The sequence below is a fragment of the Anolis carolinensis genome, chromosome 4 (genome assembly GCF_035594765.1).
Source record: "Anolis carolinensis isolate JA03-04 chromosome 4, rAnoCar3.1.pri, whole genome shotgun sequence".
NCBI lineage: Eukaryota > Metazoa > Chordata > Lepidosauria > Squamata > Dactyloidae > Anolis > Anolis carolinensis.
The window spans coordinates 15,338,141-15,361,373 of NC_085844.1; the positions used below are offsets into that span (position 1 = coordinate 15,338,141).

Here is a 23,233-nt window from a genome sequence, read left to right on the forward strand (position 1 = left end):
TCAAAATTCTGCAGAACTCCAATTTCTGTAGAATTAAAAGAAGAAAATACATGCAAACCTTAAAGGTACCGTGTGCGTTTATTAAATGCATCAAAATTCTGCACAACTCCTGTTTCTAGATACAAGAACCTTTAGGCAATTCTTGTTAAAGTGACATAATTGATTCTGAAATTCCCTTACAATCTCAACTCAGTCTGTACTTTTATTTGTAGATCTGTCCTCTTTCAGCATCTGTTTAACAAGCTTCAGCCTCCAAAAAAGAGTCTTGTCACACAGAATGATGAAGTGGCTTCTAATCCTGGTGCATTTACATGCTGCAATGTAAATATAGTTCTCACCCAGAGGTTTGCAGCCATTTATTAATTTCCGCCTTTGGTTAATGAGAGATGCTATCTTGCAAGCAGCTGCCTTGAATCAGCAAAGACACTGTGAGTGAGTGACATGGTGTGCTTGCGATTCAGTTTCTTCGAAAGTCAGCAAGGGAGCGTCCCAGAAACCTTCCTTGTTTCAGCACTGTCGTCGGATAACCGAAATGCGGCAACTGCCAAGTCACGGAGAGCTATTAGGAGAAATATTATTGTGCTACATCACCAAAGAAAGATATCCTGGATCTTTGGGGAGCTGAAATGTAAGCTTAGATCGGAGATCTTCACACACTGCATAATTCTAGCACTATTATTCCACTTTAACTTCCATGGTTACATCATATGGGAACTTGGGGGAGTGTTGAATTCACAGCCCAGAGAGTTCTAGCATTTTTGCAAACAGTTAATGTGGAATCATAGGTGCATCCATACTGTAGAATGAATGAACGTTGACACACATTTAGCTGCTCAATGCTATAAATGCTTGGAAATTGCAACTTGGTGAAGCACCAGCTCCCTTTGGCAGAGAAGGCTAACACCCTTGTAAAACTACACATCCCATGATTCCATAATATTGACCTATGGCAGTTAAAGTGGTGTTAAACTGTATTAATTCTACAATGTAGATGCACTTACATTGCAAGAATTATGAGGTGTGCAAGGGTCCCAGAAGTGGAAAACAGAAGTTCTTCAGCCCAATTGCATCTGGTCTTTGTCCAGAACTTGGAAAAAATATTATAATTATAGACTCCTAGAGCTGGAAGGGACTGCAATGGTTATCTAGTCCAAACCCCTTGCCATGCAAGAATACACAACTAAAGCACTCCTAAAAGAAAATCAGGATAATCTGTCTTAATCTTCAATTTCACGGATCCCACAAAGATTGCTAGGAGGAGAAAGGATGCAAGAAAAGGTCACAAACTCAGCCCTGAGAGATCTGGAGAAAAAACAAGACCAAAGGTGCACAACATACCTGGCAAGGCTGCTTGAGCTATTCTGGGATTTGTCATTAAAAGCAATGCATATTCCAAGGCACACTCACAAACTGTGAATATGGGAGATTTTATTCTTGGGATTGTCACAATCAACACGACTCTTCCAGATAAGTGAGAAGTGTGACGCAAGGGTGGAAGGGTAACCAAATTGAAGAATTGGCCACACTTTGGTGAAGAACAAACCATAAACATGACTCTGAGTCATGCTCTTTACATTACACAACTGCTGCAAGTGTGGCAGGGCTTCTTTGTGCTATGCAGCAAAGACAGCAATGGCAGGCTGGTACCTGCAAGACAGAAGCAACTTCCCTCTGGCTCCGTGATCTTGTGTGATAAGCTTCACGCAACTGGTTTGCAGCAATACGAGGACAGTCATTGCTGATGATGACATAATTAAGTTACATGGGCAAGTGAAAGCAACGTATGGCCAATGAATGAACGTCTGCAAGAAGCACTGCCTCATGCCCAACTGAACATATTTTTGTTATTATTGAAATCATCAAAAACACATGAAAAATAGGAGCGCTTTTAGTATGAATCTGTCAGGACCCAGGCTGCAGAGCACCAATAACCATACACAGAGGCCAGAATCTATCTAATATCTTTATTGTAGGAGTATATAAAGTTAATAAAAACAAGTGTAGAAAATAGTTCAGAAGTAGACCTTTCAGGAAAGGTCAAAATTAGTCCAAAGAAACAATGTCCAATATGAAATATTAAGGTCCAAAGTTGTAATCCAGTAACCGAAACACTCACTTTGCCAAGCAAAGTGAGGGGAGATGACAAGGTCCTTTAGTCCATGAAACTTAAGCAAGGCTAGGAAGTAAACTTGATTCTTGGAACACTAGGCTTAATTCAAGGCAACAAGGAACGAGGAGCAAGAACAAGATCCGTGGTAAATTCGTGGCGAGGTCCGGGAAGCAAGGCAAGGTCCGTGGAGCAGGACAAGGTCCTGGGAAGCAAGGCAAGGCTGGAAACGGGAACAAAGGGCTTGGACGCGGGAGTAGCGTAGTCCACACACAACCTACTCCCGAAGCTGACGAATTGACTCCGCAAGATTCCTACGTGGGCAAAACACCTAAATAGGGTCTCGTTTCCCCGCCAAAGAACAATTCTCTGGGGAACCAGAACCGAAAGCCATTCTCTGTGTCCAGATGCATGACTCCCTAAAGTTTCCCATGGGAAGCAGGCTTAATCAGCTGAATGCCTGGCAGCAATTCTAGCGCTCCTGCGAGATGCCTCTTGAGCGCCTTTCTGTTGTTTATAATAATCACGGCGAGAAAATGGGGGAGATTTCGGCTCAAGGCTTGTTTGGCAGACTTCTGGAAGGCAAATCTCCTGCAGGTGCAAGGGCTCCAATTCTGGCTGGAAAAGCTCCAATTCAGGCTGAAACGGTGGGAAACCTAAGTTTTCCTCTTCATCTGTCACAACAGTGCCAGGAGCGGGACTACATGGCCCATGAGTCATCACAGAATCTGTCCTTTATGGAGCTAAGGAACTGGATTGTTTTCACCACTCTAACACATCTGAGTGTGATGTTTATAACTCAGGGACTGCCTGTACTAGCCAGGGCTGAACCTACTTGGCTTCCAAGATCTGATGGGTATTTAGACTGTTGCTGATGTTATTATTTGAAATTGCTCTCACCACCTTTCTAACATGAGTGGAAATTCAAAATGTATATTTAAATGCTGAAGTTGGTGACATTTCTGGGCAAAGCTTAAATATGCATAATGGGTTTGGGTATCACAGAAAGGACTGAGTCCTGCAATTTCCCCCAAAACTTCTCACCATTTTCTTGAGCCTGCACACTGGGCTGACTGTAGCCCCGTGAACCTGAACCGGGTCAGGTTTTTTTCCTCCTGGGAAACTCTGACATCCGCCATGTAACACCTACAGCCCTTGCTACAAACACATCATTAAAAATAGCAGAGGGGAAGGATGCTCAGAAAAAGGAAGGCTGACTCATTCACTCCTCTGACACTTTATCATTTCTATTACACACACATAAACTTTTGTGATTGGTATCTTGCTAGGAAACTCAAAGCGGCTTGGTTTTTGAAAATGCTACTACAAAAATTACTCCCACTTGCATTTCTGGTCTTTAAAAGCAGACTTTGAAAACAGTATTTAGGGCATATTATCTACCATAACTTGCACATCAATCACAAACAAACATACATATGAAGAAAATTGGACCATGTCATAAGAAGGTTGCATTTCAAATTCCTTTTGTTCAGGGTTCTAGCTACTATGTTCACTTGTCATGACTTGGGGAATATAGGCAAGTAAACAAAGAAATATAGCAAATCAACAAATATTAAATACCTAATATTGAATTCACATGCCCAGTGTGGAATACAGGTCACCATGTTAAAACAGTGGAATTGGCTCTTAATGAGACATGCCGCATTATCACAGGATGCCCACGCCCCACACCACTGGAGAAAATATACTGTTTTGCGGGCATTGCACCACCTGACATCCGCCAGCAATGAAAGGACCAAGGCATTGACATCTCCAGCCCATACTCTGTTTGGATATCAGCCAGCACTTCAACACCTTAAATCAAGAAATAGTTTTCTAAGATCTACAGAGATACTTGCAGAAACACCTCAACAAGCCAAAGTCCAAAAGTGACAGGCTAAAACCTGGAACCTCATTCAGTGGCTGACGCCGGATGAGAGACTCCCTCCTGGGCACACAGAAGACTGGGTTACTTGCAGGGCCATAGCCAGAAAAATTTTTGGAGGGGGTTTTGAAATTATTTTGGGGGGGTTGAACCCCTACCCCCCCCCCCCCCCCCCCGGCTACAGACCTGTAAATATCTGTTTGAGATAGTGCCCGGAGGGACTCTTAATTTTTTGCATCTCATAGACTTAGCATGGGGATTTGGTTAACCAGTTAAAATTCATGAGTAAACCAGGTTTTTTTTTTAACCTGAAAAATTTCGGGGGTGGTTTGAATCCCCCCCCCCCCCCGGGCTACAGGCCTGCTTGGAAGTCACTGAACAGACTGCGCTCTGGCACCATGAGATGCAGAGCCAACCTTAAGAAATGGGGCCACAAAGTGGAGTCCATGAAATGCGAGTGTGGTGAAGAGCAAACCACAGACCACCTACTACAATGCAACTTGAGCCCTGCCACATGCACAGTGGAGGACCTTCTTATAGCAACATCAGAGGCATTCCAAGTGGCCTGCTACTGATCAAAGGACATTTAGTACATTCACTTCTGACATAATAAATAAATAAATAAATAAATACCTAATGGGCATAACCACTCCTGACTGATCTGCTTTGGAGGTAACCAACAAATCCCAGCATTGACACTATCATTTTAAAAGTATTTTTTTCATAGAGCACAGGTAGTGGTTTGAGTGTTGGACTATGCGTCTGGAGAGCTAGGTTCAAACTCTCACTTCCATCCCCTTCTTGGGTGCACAAATTAGAAAGGAATGATGGCATGATTTGCTCTCATGCAAGCTTTGGAAGCTCCACTGGCTTCTTCATCAGGCAAAATATATCATTAAAAATCATATAGGAGAAGGAGGTGGAAAAGGTGTTGGGAGTCTTACATTGTGCAACAGATGTTATTTCTGTCACTGTTCAGTTCGTTTGCAGAGAAGCAATTTCCTTCTTGGCCAAGTGGAGGTCTGTGACTCCATCATCATAATAATCATCATCATCATCATCATCCCCTACTTAACTTCTTCTTCACCTGTGCAATTTTTAAATATCTTTTTACCAGATGAAGGAGCCAGCAGAGCTTCAAAAGCTTGCATGAGATACATTTTGTTCATTTCAGTTGGCCAATAAAGGCATCACTCTTTTGTGGATTTTGTTTTATTTTGCTGTATGGCCAACATAGAAACCTATGAGGCATATACGCAAATCTGTCATTTCCAATGAGTTCTACACAATGCGCCCTTCAAGCACCCAGGAGGAACAGAAGGGAAGATAAGCCACTTTGTGGGCTTGGTAATTGCTCTTCACCACAGCTCTCATCTTTCAAGCATCGCTGTCTCCCTGGAGATCTGCCATGCTCTCAATCTTCCAAGGCTGCATTTCCCATGAGCTCAAAGGCAAATTTAAGCAATTAAGGATAATAAACAGTACGAGGAAGAAGAGGCACTTTAACTGCTGCAGTCTTGTTGGCCTGAAGAGCAAGCAAAGAGGGATAAAAGAACTGACTATTCGGAGACCCTAACTGGCAAGCAAGGGCATAGAAGTTTTGTATATATTTTTTGCTGGCATATAAAACTGAAAGATCTTCAAAGCACCAAATCCCACCTCATCATGGAAGCTAAGCAGGGCCATCTCAAGTTAGTACTTAGATGGCAAACCACCAACCAATACTAGGTGCTGTTGGCTTTATCTCAGGGGAAGCGGCAAGCATCTCCAAGTTGCCTATAGACTTCTGATGATTCCACAGATTTCAGAGTTTCCTTAGGCAAGGAATACCCATAGGTGATTTTGCCTAAAACCTCTGCGATATAGACTAAAACATCTAGTACTCACTGAGGCTGAATGTGTCTGTATGTGCCTTCAAGGAACCTGCCAACTTCTAGTGACCTTATGAACTTTTAACAGGCAAGGTATACTCTGAGATGGTTTGCCATTTCCTTCCTCTTGAATTAGAGCCCACAATATATGTTACTTACTGGTAGTCTCCTATCCATATACTAATCCAGGCTGTTCCTTGTTGTTTATTCGTTCAGTCACTTCCGACTCTTCATGACGTCATGGACCAGCCCACGCCAGAGCTTCCTGTCAACTGTGGCCACCCCCATCTCCTTCAAGGTCAAGCCAGTCACTTCAAGGATACCATCCATCCAACTACCACTTGGTTGACTCCTCTTCTTTTTTTCTTCCTTTTCTCCCAGCATCACGGTCTTCTCCAAGCTTTCCTTACTTCTCATTATGTGATCAAAGTTCTTCATCTTTGCCTCTAATATCCTTCCCTCCAATGAGCAGACGGGCATTATTTCCTGTTCCTGCTTAGTATCAAATATCAGACATTTAGGCTACAGCCTTACAGTCAGATTGGCAGAAATCAGAAACTACTTAAAGGTACAAAACAAAATACTATCCAACTGAATGAGGTTATATGAACTATATGAACTAAATGTCCAGACATGTCTAAAAGATTCTGTGGTTTGAAAAAAAAATAAACTTTTCCACACTCCAAAAGCTTTAACAATATGGACCCTTTCTGTGAGTTAACCAAGCAAAACAATGTGAAAAGCCAAGAGGGTGACCAAGTTTTACAACAACGGTACAAGAACCTCAAATAGTTTTCTTTTTAACCATTTGAACCAGCAGCATTACAAATTCTGTGTTTTTTTAAAACGCCATCCCTGAAGACCCAAAGCCTGTCATACTGCCCCTCCTTCAGTGAAAACAGACTGCAATGCAAGGTTTGCCACCCAACACGTGGGGCCCCTTGGCCATGTAACTCCCTGGAAATCGGCACCAGTTCTTCTCTGCCTCTCCCCCCTTTCTCTGATTCAGCAAAGGCCTTGATAAGAAATGTCATTCATCCTTCACTGGGTAATTTTAGCCCCAGCAGATAAGAATCTCTATCAGGCTCAAACATATGGCAGGCTGCAATAGAGCACACAGCAAATGAGCAAGGTAATTTATTTGCTTGCGCTCAGGGTAACCAGGAAGCCCAGCAGGGAAATCGGCACAGCAAGGAGCCAGGGCAGGCTGGGGGGACGGCAGTGATGGGGGACAGACTTGACGCAACAGTGAGTGCCACATTACAGCCTGTCACATGGAAAACATATGCAAATCAGGAAAAACAAAGAGGCTCAAAGGACGTTTTGGAGAAACAGCTACATGGTCGTAAGTTCCGGCAGCATCACATCAACAGAAATTTAAAAAGCATATGGTTAGCCCTCCATGGCCACAAATTTTGTATCCACGAATTGAAAATATTCCACACACATATATACAATCCAAAAACCAAAGCTCAATTGTGTACTTTCATATAAGAGACAGAATTTAACTATGCTACAGTAGAGAATGGGACCTGAGCATTACTTAGGGGATCTGGAACCAAATCCTCAGCAGATAAGAGTTCACTGTATCTATATTAAATACCATGTATAAACATCGTGTATAAGTCGAACTCATGTATAAGTTGTGGACAGGTTTTGGGGTCAATATTATGGATTTTGATATGATCTATTGTGGATAGTTTGAGGGACATTCTGCAGAGAGTAGACGGCACCAATGATGCCTCTGGAGCCAAGGATCATTTACCCATCCTGATTATTCAGAAAGGCCAGAAGTGGCAGTGTGGAAGGGAGGGTTGTGGGGGGTCGGTGCGTCTTTTAGGTTTTCCTGGGATATACTGCATTCTTGCCTTTTGCGACTACTCAGAAAAGGGATGGTTCCTTTTTTCTTTTCTTTTTTGGGTAGAGTTAAGGTATAGTTGACCCAGGTTTTTTTGGTTGATTTTTTTATTATACATAAGTATATAGCAGGCATGGGCAAACTTCAGCCCTCAAGTGTTTTGGACTTCAACTCCCACAATTTCTAACAGCCGGAAGTTTTCCCATGCCACCTATATTGGGTATCAAAATTAGAATAAGCCAATCCACTGTATTTCCTAATTTTCTCTATATTCATGACATACAGTCACAATGAACATTGAAAAAAGGAAGGAAATGATAGAAGCACAGAGTTAGAAAAGACCACAAAGACCATCCAATTCAATCCAATCCCTGTATGAAGACAATCAAAGCATTCTTAACTAATGGCCACTTGGACTCTTTTTTTTAAAAAACCTCTAGAGAAGAAGGCTCTACCACAAACCTAGGCAGCATATTCTACTGCCAAACAGCTTCTCACCATCACAAAGTTCTTCCTAATGTTTAGGTGAAATATTTTTTCAGCTGTTTTAATCCACTGCACATCTTAAATGTGGTGCTTGAGGACAGTTCTACAGAGAAAACAAATGGAAGGGCCTTACAGCATATTAAGCCTTGAGTCTCACCAGAAGTCAAAAGAACTTGCCTGAGGCTGTCATAGCTTGGATGTATCATGACATGGACTTGATGGAAAAGAAGATAATAAAGATAATAAAGGGGAAAACAGTAGTTGCTGTAGTTGCAGAAGCAACTATTTCTATTAAAGACTACTGCTTTCATAATTCAAGGTTCTACCTGCTGGCTACCAACTAGTCTATCTTCCATGCACAACATCCTATATGTTTGCAGCTTTTACTAGAAACTAACCACACATTCTTGAAACTTCCCCTGTGTTTAGAGTGCCAGAAACCTTATCGGATTTTCAAAATGCAAAAGACTGAGCTTCTCAGCAAATTAAATTCTGACTCACATACCCCATTCTGTGCTGGAGGTGGGAAAAACCCTCAAAAAGAACCAGATAATTGGGCATATTTTGATTATACCCACAAACGCTGTATTTAGAGCATTGGGTTGTTTTAGGGATTCTGTGTTATATGTCACAAAAATACAAACTTGTTTGGTTTAGAGTTATGGTCAGCTCTAACATCTCCCACTACTTTATGAAATTTTCCAAACATTGTTTTTCTGTAATGCCAATCTTTGATGGGTTAGGGCCTTGACTTTCCTTTGCAAACTAAACCTTGCCAATGGAAATAGTTGCATTTTATCAGTTTTCCCTCCAGAACCAAAACTATCTTTGCTCTCTAGCCTAATTAGAATCACTGGGGGTTCTTGTCTCAATTATTTTAGAGGGCTCAACAGTTTTTCACTGAAACTCTTATTAACAAAAGATATTTTTAATTTCTCCCTTCCAAAATAAGCACTATCGACCCATTTGCCTTAAGTCCCCGAGTTTGGTCTTTTTTACAAGGAAAATATAGGCTTTAAAAAACCTGTTCATAAGTTTCAGACTCAGCCTTTCAGGGTGTTAATAGATCCTATATTGAATAATCCAAGGCAAATACACATAAATTGTCATGCTAAAATAAAACTGAGCAAAACGTGGGTTACAAGTGGCCACTACTACTGGTTTTTACAAACCTTCAAAAGTGGTAAACAAAAATACATGTAAAATCTGATCTGAGTTGCTGAAGTTTGACTAAATGGATTAATACAGTGCAAATGACCAATCTGGTCAACTACTAATCTTTAAAGCAAACTGCACAGGGCAACTGGGTAAACTAGTCAATGGGCCTGTCAACTGCCAGTCATGCAGAAATCTTGGCTTTATAAGCATTTCAAAGCATTTCCCCAGTCAAGTGAAAGAGGAAGCCTTTAATTTGCAGCTTCTGTTGTCTTTGTCTGCAATCTCACCATCGCAATTTGTATGCATATGTGTGCTTTCAAAAGAGCGGGAGTGGTGTAGCGGTTTGGGTATTAACTACTATACCTATGGTCTGAATTTCTGCTTGGCCATTGAAACCCACTGGGTGACTTTCTGCAAGTCAGAGGAAAGTAATGGCAAAAAACAAACCCTGAACAAATCTTGCCAATAAAACCCTACAATAGATTATCTTAAGAGTCACCATACGTTTCAAAATGCAAATAAAAATCTTTTTAAAACCTCTCAAAGAATCTCTAGGTTTTCCAACACAATTCAATGGTCAACTTCTGCTCAGAATGGTTCCCGCAAGGAACTACACAATTCCATGATAGAAGTTGACTAGAGTCATGCTGGAGGGAACATGGTAATAAAATCTGTGAATAATCAAAACAGCAAAAGTGAAACCTCAATTATGGATTAGACCAGTGGTTCCTAACTTGTGGGTCCCCAGGTGTTTTGGCCTACAACTTCCAGAAATCTCAGCGAGTTTACCAGCTGTTAGGATTTCTAGGACCCATAGGTTGAGAACCACTGGATTAGACTGAGATAGAAGTGTCTTTGCCATAGCACTGCAATGGCTTCATGGCTATGATTTGAACTAGAGGCAAGTAAAATGAATTGGATTGTGGAACTACTTTGAATCACTGAACTATGCCTGGAGTGTTGCCTATGTGCAAAAGCTGAACTGCATTGGTTTTGACACAAGACGACAAGCATTGTGGTGAAAGGGTCAAAATTCAAAACAGATTAGTACATAAAATTCAAAGAACTTTAAAATCAACTCATGCATTAATTATGGTAGCATAATTAAACATACACACACAAACAAACAAACAAACAAACAAACAAACACGGGAGCTGCTATACAGATGTGGCCACTGAAATAGCAACACATATCCTTCCCTTCCAAATTTCTGTCCTTAACCGAGACTCTTGGACAAAAACACTGAGCAAATGCTGCCTAAATGGACAGCCCTTTTTCATGTACAGTGGATTCCATTCTCTCTCCAAAACAAAGTGGCAGAGAACTCTCTATTTGTACCATGAACATTTTGTGCAGTAGCCTCCATTATGTCTTCTGCACAGTTTTCCTACCAGTGACTGAAATCTATCAGCCGCTCAATGGCTTCACCTCGGAACAATTTGCTATGATCAGCTATGATGGGTGGTTTTGATGGACAACAAGAGTACCGATTAACCTCTGAGCTGCATAAGTGTACTTCACACATTACAGGGATGCCTTCACACTGCAAAATGCTTTAGAGATGACTGGCAGCCCTATTCTAAATTGCTAGTAGAGGCAACAGCGAACTGTAATTACAGTGGCATTGTGTGGTCAGACAAATCAGATAAGGCCGTGAGCAATCTGCCAGGGAGGCTTTTTACAGAATCCTGGAGACCAATGTCAGTTTCTTGCCAATTCAATGCTTTGCTAGCATTTAGTGAGCAAAGCTCTTCTAAATTTGCCAGGGTTGATGGGTTGAAGTAGTACAACATTTGGAATGTTGCAACTCTGCTATACATGACCTCGCCGTACCTATATATTAACTCATTGAATCTATAATACAAGTAGGATTCTATTGCAACTGATGGTGAAACTCCTGCTTAAATATTTTTAATGTTTGAAGAAGGTCCAAGTTCAACCTTATCTAAGACAGGTGGATTTTACACAAAATCAAAAACACTCTAATGCAAAATTCTTCTTACAGTGATACCTTGAGTTAAGAGTTTGATGCATGCCAAGACTAAACTCTTAACTCAAAATGCTCTTAACTCAAATCAAATTTACCAATTGAAATGCTTATTAATCCATTCCAGCCATTCAACCCCCCCCTTTTTTGTTAAATTAAGAAAATGTACTTTATAAGTTACAAAAAATGTATAAATGCATATTCACATGAAAAAATAAAATAAGGAAGATCAACTTTAAATTGGTAAAAGCACAAAGTGAAGAGGCAGAAACCCAGGCCGAAGAACGCCTCTTAAGTTGAGACGTTCTTAAGCTGAGGTTCCACTGTACTGAAAAGCTAAAAAACTACTTTTCACCAAAAGTAGTCTTGGAATATTGTCATAGAATCAGGGTTGGAAGAGACCTAGTGGACCATCCAGTCCAACCCACTGCTAAGAAACAGGAAAATTGAATTCAAAGCATCCCTGACGGAATCAGCTTTTCAGAAGTAGGCAGCCTCACCTTCCCAATAATGGACACACACGTGAAAAAGAGAAACAGGCCAGACATGATTGTCATAATCATTGTCATCACCATCATCAACATCACCATTCCACCTTTCCCCTCATTCTGGGACTCAAGGTGGTATCCAAAGAAAAAATTATTGGCAGAGAAATAAGATTGTATGCTTTCGCACATGGTCAATGAAAGCTGTGGGCACATGTCTCCCAGCTGCTCGCCAATTTATAACCAAACTATACGCTTTGCTATATTTCATAGCTTCAGGTATCCACAGGAGATTTGGGGATTAACATTTTCTCCTAGACACTGCTAGCAATTGTAGGGAATTCCTCACCTTAAAGATTTAAAAAAATGCAATGTAATACCAGTTTCTCTGCACTCTCTGCAATACAGAAATACAGACCCTCCACATTCATTACGGCATTGAAACGAAACAGAATCATAGATTTGGAAGGACTGCAACCATCCAACCTATGGCTATGCAGGAATACACAGCTAAAGAGCTATCAAAAGCACTCTGTTTAACGTCATTCGAAGGAAATTTCACCAATTGCCAAGGCAGCCCATTCCACTGTCAAACTCGTACTGCCAAGAAGAATTTCCCAAAGTCTAGGCAGAATGCCATTTCTTGTCATCTGAATCCATGGGCTGGTGTGTTCTGGTCTCTAAAGCGGCAGAAAATGTCTAATATAGTATGACCCCCTTATCTATGAGGGATATGTTCCTGGCTATACCATGGCTACATGTAACCACAAATATGACCAAACACCATTAAATGACCTCACATTCTGACTTGGCATACCATAGAATTGCAATGGAGGGCCTTTGAGATATCTAGGGAGCACCTCTCTAGGCATTGCTAGATTAATTTCAAATGGATGAGCTATGATTGCTAGGGATGCTATGGTCCATTCACAAGCCAAAGGATTAGGCAGGGCAGTGGTTTCTGAAATATGTGCTGCAGCTTAGGGCAGAGGCTGCCTGTTTAGTCCTAGGATGACTCAGTGGGTAACTCATACATGCCTCTGCATGGGGCAGGACAGATTCACTAACTGCCTCATAAGATAGAGATATAGTAAAACCACCAAACTGCTGGAGCGGCTCATTCAACGAATTCTCCAGAACTATAGGGACTAGTCAGAATGTAGATGACACTCGCTACCATATATTCAAAAGGAAACCTGCTCAGGAAACCTCAATGGGTGCAACCGAAATGCATTAACACAGCATACATACTAATAGTGAAGCATCACATTGAAAGAATGAATCTAGCTCTGGAGACTCTCTAGAACAAATGCGTAATAATGCATGGGTGCCTCTACTTTTAATTCAGAATGAGCCAAAGTTATCAGAAACCATTAATTGAGGACACAGAAACATCTGTATGCCGGTAAATTGTTTCATGTATTACTTTCAGGACCGCTTAACATCAACACCTTACTTGTACTAATGTATTCCTGCTGAAAATACACATTTTATGTATTTTACATATCTTCTTTGAATATACAAACAAATTCCCCCATGTTCTTACCTCTTGTGCTCTCACACCAGAGTCAGGAAACAAGTCCTCACAAACAATGAGTTACTCCTAACCCATTCTGATCCTAAGGTAAAACTATGGATATATCCACACTGCCCAATTATACCAGTTTGATACCACTTGAATTACTAATTCTCCATCCTACAGAATCTTGGGATTGACAGTTTACTTAGAATCTTCTAATGCACCCTTCAAACTATAGCATTGATACACTCTGTCAGAGAATTCAAAGTGCCTCACCAAATACAAATTCCAGGATTCCATACAATGGGAACCATGATAGTAATATGAGAACTTTATATTGTACAATATCCATATCCATGGTACCGGTACCAATGGTTTCACTTACATTAAATAAAATATATCCTCTCTAGGCATTTCCTAGGTCTTTCACTTGAATTCTATACTGGTAGTGAACACAGAGCTGCACTGGAGGACCCAGAAATACTAATCTATTTCTTAGCATTTTCTAGGTCCTCTAGTGCAGAGTTTCTCAAACTGTGCTCCTCCGGATGTTTTGGACTTCAACTCCCACAGTTCCTAACAGCTGGTAAGCTGGCTGGGATTTCTGAGTGCTGAAGGCTAAAACACCTGGAGGAACACTATTTGAGAAACACTGCCTGTCTAGTGTGAACCTATGGCATGCTTCCATCACAAATGATTCATTTCAATATGGTTTTCTATCATTCATGGTTTCCCATTTCTACAGTGAATTCAGGAATGCATTGTCTATGGATAAAACTTCATTAATTCTACTGTGTAGATACATCCTCAATAGAGCAATCCACAGCCCTGTGTGTTTGATCGTGGTAGGATTTTCTTGAGAGGTGTTTCATTCGCCAGGTCATCATAAGTTCAATAGCAGCCCTATTTCAATGAATAATTACTGGTAGAAGCAAACCACAGAAGCATGCTGGAGTCACTAGAAAATGCCTAGAGAGAACACATCTCTAATACTTTTAGGCCCTTCAGTGCATCTCTGTGCTCACCTTCCAGAACAACAGTGGCTCTCAACCTGTGGGTTCCCAGGTGTTAAAAACCTACAACTCACAGAAATCCCAGTCAGTTTACCAGCTGTTAGGATTTCTGGGAGTGAAGGCCAAAACATCTGGGGATCCACAAGTTGAGAACAACTGCAGTAGAAGAATATCACAGAATTGCAGCCAAGGATCTATTCTAGTGAAAGCCTACAGGGAATATATTTTCGTAGACGTGGGTAAGATAAATTGTTGAAGATGACTTGATGCTATCTTTACTACTATTAAAAAAATTGAAGATCAATATTTTTTTCTTCTAAATTTGCAGGTGCTTTGGTTGGTTTGTACATTGCCATGATTCAATTGTAATCTGTCATCCTGAATGGCAAAGATTGGACTAGATGGCCCTTGCAGTCTCTTCCACTCATATGATTCTGTGTCATTTCCAAATACAATAAACGGGAGAGGCTGCTGCTTTGCAAGGGTGCAATGAGGCTTTTGTGTTTACCAAAAAGGGACATGGATTAAGAAGGGCTGAGAAACACCCGTTCACTCCTTTGCAGAAAAGCACTCCTAAGCCAGAGCAGAACGTGCACGGCACGTAGCAAGCCGGTTTGAGTTTCAAGTTACCCAGGCGGTGATATTTCATGGAGAACGACTAGTAAAAAGCCTCTGAGTGTACTTTCCCTTTTTCTGCACCCCCTCCCCAATGGAAGGAAAACAGCTCTGTAACTCAACTTGATCCAATGAATCATTACATGATTTCAAAGACAAATCTAAAAAGCATACAGCCTCACATGTGGAAGTGGCAATGTTTGGAAGAAGACATGTTTGCAGGTTGCATTATAGGGAAAATGTAACCTTGGCAAGCAGTGCTGATTCTTTGCCAATCCGGATGTAAAAGTTACTTTTCAAATGACAGCTGACCGAATTGCCCTTTCGCCACTTTGCCAGAAGGAATATGGGTTGTTGTAGCTCTCCCAAAATAAGTTTTCTAAATGGTACATATCTTAGATCTGCAGAATTTAGGGAGACTTTTCAAACCTGATTTCCCAGACTTTTAATGCCAGAGATGAGATAACAATAGTGTAGGGAGAAGAAAATAATAAAATGCATAAAACCATTAACAAGAAATGCCAGTTCCATGTTCTTTTCCATCCTTTGCCATCTGTCATCTTGTTAATATCTTTCTTTAACTCCTACTCGTGCAGATTTGTTTTTATTGTTTTCAATATTCCTAATGTGTTTGCCATGTGCCTTCAAGTTGTCCGTCGATCATAGGGATTTCTTAGGCAAGGAATCGTCAGAGATGGTTTGACCAGGTCCTTCCTCTGAAATACAGCCGACACCACCTGGTATTTGTTGGACATCTCCCATCCAAATATTAATCTTGGCTGACCTTGTTAAATTTCCAAAGTCAGACATGATCTGGTGCCTTTAAGGTATTTAGTCCCAGCAATTATCAATACTCACTCACTTCATATTGTCTTATCAATAAGCATGATGTCTGAGAGTAGAAAAATGACTAGTCCGCAAGCTTAACTACACTGAGGCTATAACTACACTGACCATAGAATGCAGCTAGCTTCAAACTGCAGCAGAGAGACCACAAACTCCTACAAAAGCTCACAAAAAAGTCCTTAATGCACACCAATGCTATGTATAATTCAGGTTTCAAACTGGTTCCTGGATATACAGTCACCTGTCCAGCAAAACCATTGTCTTCAACATTCGTTTGAAACTGTATGAAGTGGTCAGTACGGATGAGAAATAAAACTCAACATGAGTTGAGAAAACAGGAACACTATAGTAAAAGTGGGTGGGGATTTGGTATCGTATTTGTGGTTATATCACGATTTGTAGTCCATGCAGATGTGTTTCTCCACCACTACACTCCCGAGAATGGCTCCCATAGGTGTCTTTTTGTTTTTTCCCAAATCTCAAGTTTTGGGCTGATTTAACAGAAATCATAGGGATGACAAATATGGGAAGTCCTTTTGTTCCCATCCTGAAACTGCTCTGTTCTTGATGGGATGAAGGAGAAAAGGCAATGGCACCTAAGGAAGAAGGAGCTTGCAATCACAGCCTTCTCACTTCATTGGTCTTCTCACCTGATACTAAAGGAAGAAAGAGAGGAAGGCACATCAGAGCAGTAGTGAGTATAAATGGCTGGATCTACTTTTTCTTCCACTTGAAACTTGAGGTCCAGCTGGAGCCAGGTGCAACACAGTGGTCCCAAGTGTTGTGGAATGCACTTCTGCTTCTGAGAAGGAGGTAGAACAGGAGGCTGAAGACGTAGCACTTGAAGATTTGGGGCCAAGTGTTGAGGAAGGAGAAGGTGAGGAAGTTATATTACAAGTCCCCACATTTTTAGAATGGCGAAGGGCAAAAGAAGAAAGGAGAAGGTCAGTTGGAATCACAGCAAAAATGCTGAGCAATCAGACCTCACTCTAGGAACATCTTTGCTGGGAGCTCAGGGCTATAAATTAGCAGCAAAGCCAGTAGTCAGTGCTGGCAACAACCGACCTACTTGGTGTGTTTGTGTTCCGGCCTCCGTGCTACAGCTCCAGCTCCAGCATTGGCTTTGCAAAAGACTTCTTGCCATAGACTCTTGTTCCTGTATACTGTAAGTGTTTTTTTGCCGAAGACTCTTGCTCTTGTCTGCTGTAAAGACTTGGTGCCAAAGACCTTTGTTTCACATCTGCTGTAAGAGCTTGGATTGCTTTTGAATTTTACCTTCTGTTTCATTTATTATTATTATTATTATTATTATTATTATTATTATTATTATTATTATTTTGCTGAAGTAAAGCTTTTTTGGTTACTTTTGCTCATGCTATGAGGCTATTTCTGGAGCAAAACAGGACACCAAGCAGGTGAGTATACGTTAAGAGTTAAGGTGCCTTTGAACATATGCCCAGGAACCTGTGACCGGGAATGGAACAAAGCTTTCAAGTCCTTTCATGCCCAAACCTATTCTTGGCTTTCCTTCAAGCATTCTACTTCAGCAACCTGATTTAGGAAAGGCAAGCAGAGGTTATGTGAGTTGTTATTGTGGCAAAAGTCTGGTTATACAGTATGACCCCCATATCCACAGGGGATGTGATTTTGGACTCATTGCGGATACTTAAAAATTATATGTAACAGCAAACATTACTGAAATGAATGGCTTCCAGAAACATTCCATAGAATTGTGCTGAAGGATCTAGAAAATGCTTAAACATCGGGGGGTTTTTTCCCCTCAAATGTGGGTAAGTGAAACCACAATACTGGTCCTGAGGATATGGTGGTTGGACTGTACTGCAACTCAACCAGAAATCTACTAATAGAAGGCAGTCTACTTTCTCTTTAACCTCAGCACAGTAGGCCTCTTAATCTTCTTGGATTATATATCTCTGTGCTTTAATAGATGAGACTAAAGTTATACCATACCTCTTCTGAACACACATGTCCCACCCCATTCAATCCCTGCCACTAGGAAGCAGAATAAGAAAAAGAAAAGGCTGCATTTCTAGATTGTTCCTGCCAGTCAGATCAATCTTGATCGATATAAAGCAGCTTCTTTTTGACATTCAAGAGTCTCTGAGCATGACAGACATCTTTCTATCTCTCTTTGAAAGCCTCCTCAGTTTCCGTTTTGCAAATACAATGCTCCAATGTCCTTATCAAGATGTTTTTCTTCCTTCCGAATCACAGAACGCACGTAAATGTGTTTAGGTCAAAGTGCCCCTCCTTTCAGGCACTGCAACGTCAGGATTAAAAGGCTGGGTAGCCAGAGTGCTGAAAATAGAACCACGCACACAATCGCAGAGAGGTGTATATATAGGAAAAATATCAAGGTAATGGCTTGGGATCGAAGGTTCCGATGAATAATGTATTTGTTTTTCCTGCCACAGTGCTTTCCTCAGAGCTATCTCTGTGCAAATAAGTCAACAAACACTCCAATTACTCCCTCATTGCATTTTCGGAGAATGGGGACCCAAGAGAGCAATACCTTGAACTAAGCAAACTGAGGGAAACAGGAAAACCAAGACAGCCTGAAAAACACATGCAAAACAAATGCACAATGCAGGGTTTTGCCATGTACAGTAGAGTCTCACTTATCCAACATTCACTTATCCAACATTCTGGATTATCCAACGCATTTTTGTAGTCAATGTTTTCAATACATCTTGATATTTTGGTGCTAAATTCGTAAATACAGTAATTACTACATAGCATTACTGCGTATTGAACTACTTTTTCTGTCGAATTTGTTGTATAACATGATGTTTTGGTGCTTAATTTGTAAAATCATAACCTAATTTGATGTTTAATAGACTTTTCCTTGATCCCTCCTTATTATCCAACATATTCGCTTATCCAACGTTCTGCCGGCCCGTTTATGTTGGATAAGTAAGACTCTACTGTACCAAAAAGATTCTGGTCATCTCCTAGCGACCTCCCTTTCAGGGCCGTGAAGAAAACAAAATATAGTTGGACAGCAATGGTGGTGGGGCTTTTTCCAAGCAGGGGTGCATCTACACTGCTGAATGAACACAGTTTGACATCACTTTTAACTGTCATAGGTGAGTCCTATGGAATCATGGAAGTTGTAGTTTTACAAGGCCTTTAGCCTTCTCTGTTAAAGAGTGCTGGAGACTCACAAGTCTCCAAATCCCAGGAATCTGCTGCATTGAGCCCTGGCAGTTAAAGTGGTGTCAAAATGCATTAAATCTACAGTGTAGATATATCCAAGGATAAAACCTCTACCAGGAGGGGGAAAGGAAATTTAGAATCATGGAATCTTCATAGAATCATAGAGCGCCCGGGCTGTGGCACAGGCTGGTGAGCAGCCAGCTGCAACAAATCACGCTAACCAAGAGGTCATGAGTTCGAGGCCAGCTCGGAGCCTGCGTTTGTCTTCGTTCTTAATGTTGTTAAGGCATTGAATATTTGCCTTATATGTGTAATGTGATCTGCCCTGAGTCCCCTTCGGGGTGAGAAGGGCAGAATATAAATACTGTAAATAAAAGCTGTAGGACACTTCAAGGGCCATGTAGTCCAACCCTTCGTCATGTAGGATTACACTATCAAAACTCCTGATAGATGGTCTCTATTTAAAACCCTCGAGAGAAGGAGACTCCACTGGACTCTGGGGCAGAATAATCCACTGTCAAGCAGCTCTGATCGTCTGGAAATTATTTCTGATATTTGGGTGGAATCTTCTTGCAGTTTGAATCTGTTCGTCCATATCTTGGAGCAGTTCTACATGAACACTTTATTCCTGAGGCCAATATGGAGGGTCAAATTTCGGATTGGTCCCAGAATGGTTTGGACCACAAGCTTCTTGGTTTTTGAAAAGGCAGAAAGGAGTCATGACCATCCAGCAGCACCAAATCTAGTTCAGTGCTGCCTCCCTCCTGCTTACCATTTCCCTCCTACTCTCACCAAGTGTTGGCTATCGAATGGAACATGGTTGGTGTCCATTGCTTGTTGCCTGGAGTGACTTCAAGAGGGAGCCAGAGCAATGTGGAAAGGGGGAGAGGAGGAATTGCCCTCTTCTCCTTTCCCCTCTCCCTTCTTCAATTGCCCTTGCTCCTCAGCTGACATCATTCCAGGCAATGAGTGAAGGACACTAGCCATGTCATGCCCAGTGGCTGCCCCTATGAGCAGAAAAAGAGGGGGATATTGAGTGCCATCTGGTGTCCCTAGTTTACCCAAGCCCTGGAAATATAGGATAGCCATGTAAACAGCTGTGGTTGTCTCCAGCTCAGAACCAGCCCAACCATTTTATACAGGCCCAAAGTTGTGCTTTGCTACAGATTCTCAGGAAAAATTCAGAGTAACATGTGTCTTTTTCAAATGCAGTTCAAGGCCACAACACAAATTACTTCCATGCCTCATGCAGGTGTGACAAAGCTATCTCCTGCCCCTTACAAAGGTCAGTGTAAATGTTCACCTAGTCTCTAGAGCAGGCATCGGCAAAATTCGGCTTTACAGATGTTTTGGTAGGCTGTTAGTAATTGTGGGAGTTGAAGTCCAAAACACGTAGAGGGCCAAAGTTTGTCCACACATGCTCTAGAGCAGAAGAAAACAAGTTTGCTCCATCTACAATACAAGCTTTTCAAATATTTCAAATATTCAAAAATGGCTCTGGTGTCACTTACTAACTTTCTTAGAGTTTGAAAGGTTTTAATGTCATGTCTCCGTCATGGCCTTCTCAAAGAACCTGGTCCATATGAGAGCAAAATTCTAAACAAGTGGGGTATTCACATTACAAATGTAAATATAGCATTCTCATTTCACTTTCACTGCCATTCAAGAGGATCCTGGGATTTTGGGGAAACTCATTGCCAGAGAGTTCTCACGCTGTAATTGAAAGGATGCTAGTGCGAGTTGTAAACAATTCCCCAATGGTACTGCAAGATGCTCTGATCTGAGCTGTGGGATAGTCTTCAGGGAAGGGAGTTCAGGTGTTACTAAATGCATGGTATATAACATGAGAAATTACAACCATTGGTTGCCACCACAAATCACCTTCCCCACCCCATTCCAACATTTGCTAAAATGCATGAAGAGGGAGCTCCTATTCAAGTGGCGGCTTGTTTCCTTTTCAGACTTAGTCCAAGATCTAATTGGGGCGTTATGCGCATGCATGCAAACTCCCAGATTTCCAAACTTGCACAACTTGCATCCAAGAGCACCTATTGCTCCATTCCACCTCTTGGCTATAAGCCAAGAAAGCAACTGACTGGTCTAGAAGTGGGTGCTCCAAGTCCCTAGAACCCATTCAAATTGGCCAATTCCAGAAGATCCTTTGGCTTATCATGGTTCTTTCATATGTTTCCCATCCTCCAACTTTTTAGTTCTGCCAGCAATAGATATGATCTTAGCCTTATGTTATTGGTTGTCATTACAAATCTTTCCCCTTCCTCACAATATGGTTTCAAAAGCATCAACTTACCATTTCCTTGGTATTTTGGCTTGATTTGGGTTGAAGCTGTTGGATGAGGTAAGCATCATGTTGTGAGCTGCAAAGTAAGAGATAACTTTTTTAAAAGTTCAAGTCATCAAGTTGTAGCAGCATAATCCTTTCAGGGTTGTGAACCAATGAGGAAAAAAGACATAGAACAACTTTGATCCTTATTGAGTTCAGGATATGGGGATGAGGCTGTATGTTGAAGATATGGGATAAATTGAGGATATCTTCAATTGTCCTTGTGCCGCATTCATTACATTCCCACTGGCCCGTAACGGTGAAATCTTCCTGATGGCATTGCTTTTGTGTGTGGTATGCCTTAAAATCTTCTATCAACTTATGGTGATCACATGAATTTCATAGGATTTTGTAACAAATTCTCAGATGTAGTTTGGCCAATTTTTTTTCTATGAAAAAAAGCACCTGGTATTTGTTGCTAGTGTCCTATCCTAACCAGAGCTTATTCTTCTTAGCTTCCAAGAACAGATGGGACCTGGTGCCTTTAGGGCAGGCATGGGCAAACTTTGACCCTCCAGTTGTTTTGGATTTCAATTGCCATAATTCCTAATAGACTACCAGCTGTTAGGAATTGTGAAAGTTGAAATCCAAATCACCTGGAAGGACGAAGTTGGCCCATTCCTGCTTTAGGATATTTTGGCTCTGTTGTTGTTGCTGTCCAGTGGAGAATGGAAAAAATAGGGAGGCAATTTAGACTAAAGATATGACACCTCTGAACTTCAATGGGGAGGAAAAGATGGGTGTACTATATTTGTAGGTGCAGCCTCATCTCTTCCCTCCATGGCAGGTGAGGACACCTGCTTCTCTATGATGTGAATCGCATCTACCTCCCTTCTTCACTGGTTGGCAACAACATCAGGGACCCTTTTCTTGGACTCCACAACTTTTGGGTGGTGGAGAGATGCACATCCACCTATGTGAAACTACCGTTTATACTAGAGTATAAGTTGACCCGAATATAAGCCGAGGCACCTAATTTTACCACAAAAAAACTGGGAAAACATTGACTCCAGTATAAGCCGAGGGTGGTAAATTTCAGAAATAAAAATAGATACCAATAAAATTACATTAATTGAGGCATCAGTAGGTTAAATGTTTTTGAATATTTACATAAAGCTCAAATTTAAGATAAGATTGTTCAACTCTGATCAAATCATTATTCTCATCTTCTTCAATATAAATGTGCTTATGTATCCTTTTAATAATAATAGAGTAAAATAATACATGTAAAAATAATAATAAATACAGGAAAATAATACATGTAATAATAAATAGAGTAAAATAATAAATGCAATAATAATAATAATAATAATATCAGAGTGAAATAATAAATGTATTAATAATAATAAAAATAGAGTAAAATAAATGTAATAGTAATAATAGAGAAAAATAATGAATGTAATAATACCAATAATAATAGAGAAAAATAATAAATGTACCCTATATTCTTGAGTATAAGCCTACCCAAATATAAGCCAACCAGGACCCTCTCATGAGTATAAGCCGAGGGGGGCTTTTTCAGTCTTAAAAAAAGGGCTGAAAATCTAGGCTTATACTCAAGTATATACAGTATATGCTGGTGTAGGATCTTACCCAAATCTGACATCAACTTTGAGCAATCTTGTTCTCCAATCCCAGCTATAGTATTTCCCCTCTCTTGTCTACACTGGCATAGCTACACCTACACAGTCCACCTGTAAGATTCCAGCCACTGTGTTGCGGGTACTTTCCAAGGGGAGCTCCAGTTTTCCACAGTGCAGCAAAAAAGGCAGGGATAAATCTCTATTCCCTGTCCACTACTAACCCCGTTTCAGGACTCAGAGCCTGAATTTGGAGCCTGGCCAACTAAGTCAGCATGACAAGATTGCCCTACAAGCGCTGCTC

The 23,233-nt window shown here is 41.0% G+C and overlaps 1 long non-coding RNA gene across 2 annotated transcripts in view; it reads right to left on the reverse strand.

Annotated features, from left to right (window-relative positions):
- LOC134298787 (uncharacterized) overlaps positions 1 to 23,233 on the reverse strand; it is a 192,483-nt gene that overhangs the window by 45,954 nt on the left and 123,296 nt on the right. For both annotated transcript variants that reach the window (XR_010005869.1, XR_010005868.1), the window contains exon 4: positions 21,317 to 21,383. This is a non-coding gene — a long non-coding RNA (uncharacterized LOC134298787). The remainder of the gene's footprint in view (positions 1 to 21,316; positions 21,384 to 23,233) is intronic.